General features: G+C 36.3%; 1 pseudogene; it reads left to right on the top strand.

Moving 5' to 3' along the window:
- Positions 1 to 351: 351 nt before the first annotated feature.
- On the top strand, positions 352 to 803 carry LOC138993388 (E3 ubiquitin-protein ligase RNF181 pseudogene; annotated as a pseudogene).
- The last annotated feature ends 4,003 nt before the right edge of the window (positions 804 to 4,806 follow it).

Here is a 4,806-nt window from a genome sequence, read left to right on the forward strand (position 1 = left end):
TTGGTATATGGGCAAGTACAATTAAAATATCTTTGTAAAAGCATAATATCTTCCTTTTTTTCTTCCCTATTAATAACTCCTTTGAAAAGGAAAATTCAGGACTGCTTAAAGATTGAAAAAATTTAAAACAATTCAGTTGATTTTTGATGTAATTCAGTGATTCCCTAATTATTTATAAGTCAGAAACTAAACACATATAGGCACAGACATTGTCCTAATGGAATTGCACTGTGAGTTTGCCCTACATTTTCCTTGGAAAAATTCAGATGCCTTTAAAGAGAGTTGTGAAGAGTGACTGTAAATGGTTAACTAGAACTAAATATAATCTATTTAAAAATACATAATCAAGAGATGGCGTCCTACTTCGACGAACACAACTGCAAACTGTTGGACCCCGAGCGGGAGGCCTGAACCAACATCCTGCTGGAGATCGAGAGGTCACTTTTCATCAGTGTGGACTTTGAAGACTTGGGGTTGGTAGTAGATTGGGATCACCACTTGCCTCCACCTGCTGCCAAGACTGCACTTGAGAGCCTCCCCAGGACAGTCATCAGGGGCTCTTGGTCTGAGCTCAAGTGCCCCATGTACCTCGAGGAGGAGGAGACTGCCATTGAGATGCCTTGCCATCACTTCTTCCATTCCAACTGCATTCTGCCCTGGCTAAGCAAGACAAATTCCTGCCCCACTGCCGCCATGAACTGCCCGCTGATGGTGATGCTTATGAAGAGCACAAACGGCATAAGGCTCGCAAGCACCGGGAGAAGCACCGACTAGAGAACCTGCATGGAACCATGTACACATGAGACAGCTGGGGCCAAGCACTGGCCCTCCACAACCTCTTCCTCTTGCACCTCAAATTCTCATTAAAGGTTTCTTTACCCACAAAAAAATAAATTAAAAAATAAAAATACATAATCAGAATTTTAAAAGAAGTCACTTGTATGACTATGATGTTTTTCCTAATGAAGAGCAGCTTTTCAAAATCATTTGTTTTGACACATTTAAATTTTGCTTTTATGAAGATGTATTTTCCTTTTGAAATGTTTAAAGTTGTAGAAAATTATATTTAATTCTGGCAGAACTAGAATCACTGGCTCCTATGTGTATTGTATTGATAGCATACCTAATAATAAAGTGTTAAGGGGATCAGCAGAGAAAAAAATCCCAAAGCTCTCATATTACAAATAACATGGTCATGGTTAAGACTAAGCTTGAATTATACAGTTTATGTTCCTTGAATCAACAGTGTCAATGCCTATTTATTCAAAATCCAATCTGCAGTATTTACTAAGTGCTTAAGATGCAGAGTAACAGCATGCGGCATCCAAGACACAGCTAAGTGAATATAAATTCACTAATTAATTGATAATTTCAACACATTTTATGAATATTTACTACGGTGTGCAAGGAAACATCTCAAGCATTATAGAGGCATTAAAACTCCAGTAATGCACAGATTTAAGAAAGGAAGATTGAATTGAAGCCCTTGCCAGTGTTCGTATTTACCAAGAGTCACGGAATTTCACAGTGTACTAAAAGGACCGGTAGAGAGTTTCATTTTTATATGACTGCCTAATTGATAGTTTGTAAATGTTGCTTGTAAAGGCCACATTTACCCAAATGTTAACATTATAACCGTCAGATTAATCATAGTCTTGTAGGGATTTTTGGAATTCTAACTATTTAATTGTTATCCTGAGTCCAGTATATTATCTGTCGCAGTGATTGAGGAACCTATATTTTAACTCAACAAAATTATGTTTGGACTATAATAATTTCCTAACTCCATCTAAATATTAGTTTTAGGAGAAAATAGTATGCCTTATATTGATCTCTTTAGCTGAATTACAAGTAATTTTTTTTAAGGCATGGTACTTTTGTGATGAGTATTAGAAATAAGATCAGGGAATTTTTGTTCATTAGCTATAGAAACCATTGTGGTTAACTGGCACATTTTATTGAGTAGAGGTATTTTGTCAAGATAGCTTACCAGCGGTTCTCAACCTGTGGGTCGCGACGCCTTTGGAGGTCGAACGACCCTTTCACAGGGGTCGCCTAAGACCATCCTGCATATCAGATATTCACATTACGATTCATAACAGTAGCAAAATTACAGTTATGAAGTAGCAACGAAAATAATTTTATGGTTGGGGTCACAACATGAGGAACTGTATTCAAAGGGCCAGAAGGTTGAGAACCACTGGCTCTTAGTCCATCAGAGTATAGGAACTTAGAAACTGAGAATGTTTTAAAGGTTTAGAGACTATTGGAACCCTGGAATCTAAATTTGATTCACTGATACAAACAGGTGATACCAATTGGTAGTTATATTTTTTGAAAAATGTCAAATCAAAACATGTATACATTTATATATTTTTCTGATAGAGTTATAGTGTAATTTAAAAAAAGTCACTTCCCAATAAAAATTACTTCATTAAAATGGAGAGCTAATTTTACAAATCAAATGACTTGAGTTGTACTCTCTTTCATAACAGTCACAATAAATTTCTTATCTTGCTTAGTTTGAGGAACTTGGGGGATTAGTTTTTGTAGTTATGAAATCCAGCATGTCTAACTAAGAATACAGTCCATGTGTTTATTGCTAATAGCTGAGTAAGACAGTAACCTTCCAGGAGTTTACATGGCTGCCAGTAAATCTTCTCCTGTAACCAGACACCATGATTTGGACTCAGAAGGATATTTACTTGTAACATGTGGGAATTCATGTTCAAATCTATCACCACTTCTCTTATTGGTGTTATATTTGTGTTCTGTGTCCTCTGGTGAACTGAAATAGCTACAGTATTCTGTGTGAAGTGAGCAATGAGACATCTTCTCTAAATCATGTCTCTTTGTCAGAAAACAGATAAAGGGGCACAAAAGGGTGAACAAACCTCTTTATCCAACCATATAATCCCAGTTTCCTTCTACCTCTACAAGCACTGCTTTTCTCTTTCTTTCATTTCCCCCTTCTGGCTTCCAAAATGATCTCTGCTTTTCTAACTCTTAATGTGTTTCCCACAGATGTCTATCACTTATTCCACTCTCTCATCTCACAGCTTGCCCATTATCTCTGATATACATAATACATTTCTATTCTAGACCTCACAATTAGCTCAAACAAACCATCTATAAAGCTATCTTGTAAATTTTTAGGAAACTGGCTTTGTTTCTTGCTGCCTTGTCCCCACTCAGTAATCGCATCAGTATTATCACAGTGCACAGATTCTGAAATATTCAAGTAGCTCTCTTTTATCTCCTCCTAAACCCCCCACCCCAGCAAAGGGTGTTGCAAAATTCTGCCATGTTCTCATACAAAGTATGTTTCTTTTCTATCCCTAATACCTCATCCCCAGTCTTAGACCTTTAATATTTTTGTAACCCTAACAAGAAAGAATTCTAACTTTCACCTCAGTGTTCTATTAGAACAGTGTTCTAATCTGTTTCTCTATAAATAAATTCTACCCAAAAATATAACTTTGAACTTCTTTCTGAAAAAGATATCTCAGTAGTCCTCTGTCCTTAGGCCTTCTACAATTTCTAACAGCCAAAGCAATTTCCTTGATGGCAAATTATTTCCAGGACATATTCCAATGTATTAGATAGAATCTCTTCCAGAATTAACCTCAGGTCCAGTGCCCTCTGTTGGTAGTTGGTGCCATTTTAATCAGGAAAGTATAAGAAATAATTTAGTTAAGGGAGGAATATGATAGGTAGATGGAGAAGAAAAGGGAGATGAACTCCTCTTTCTTCTCCTGCATTCTTGGTCCCCATTTATGGAACCATCACTAATGATTATCCAAATTGGAAATCAAGGCGTTGTCTTTGACTTCTTCCTTCCTGTCATGCCTGACTCTCAACCAGTTCCAAGGTGCTGCTGATTTTTACTTGCTAATTTTTTTCTCAAATCAGCCACCGTCTTTCCATTCCTTACATGGTTCTAGTCCTTATCCTATATTACCTTGACTTATCCTTGGGAACAATTTGTCAACTGGAGGGCAACTTTGTCCTTCTTATCCTAAATTATCTACCCATATAGTTTCCAGAGTAGTCTATCTAAACCATTAAATGCTTCATTATCCCTGCCCTTCTTAAATGGTTCATTGGTATCCCACTGCCTATAGCAGTGATGGCGAACCTATGACATGCGTGTCAGAGGTGACACGTGAACTCATTTTTTTGGTTGATTTTTCTTTGTTAAATGGCATTTAAATATATAAAATAAATATCAAAAATATAAGTCTTTGTTTTACTATGGTTGCAAATATCAAAAAATTTCTATATGTGCCATGGCATGAGAGTTAAGTTAGGGTTTCTCAAAATGCTGACACGCCGAGCTCAAAAGGTTCGCCATCACTGGCCTATAGGATAAAATCCAAATTATTAATATGACATACAAACCTAAATGATCCTTCACAGTGTAGCCCCTGTTCAAATACCTTTACTTTCTGATCTTTCACCATTCATTACTCTTCACTTATTGTCTCTCAGTAACATAGACATGCTTGTAGTGCAGTAATCAAACATGCTTCCTGACTGTGTACTTTCACTTTTCCTATTCCACTTGCCTAGAATGCCTTTCACTATTTTCTGCCACTTGTCTTATCTTTAATACTTAATCCAGATATCTTACTTGCTGTATCTATTATCTATTGCTATGAAACAATATCACCACAAACTTAGTGGCTTCAAACCTTGCATTTATATTTTTATTATTGTTATTTTTATTATTATCATTATTATTACTTATGGTTTCTGAGGGTCAAAAATCCAGGTATTACAAAGCTAAATTCTGCTTCAGTGTCT

This window comes from Myotis yumanensis, unplaced genomic scaffold (genome assembly GCF_028538775.1).
Source record: "Myotis yumanensis isolate MYYU_CA2020_CCGP unplaced genomic scaffold, mMyoYum1.0.hap1 SCAF_15, whole genome shotgun sequence".
Taxonomy (NCBI): Eukaryota; Metazoa; Chordata; class Mammalia; order Chiroptera; family Vespertilionidae; genus Myotis; species Myotis yumanensis.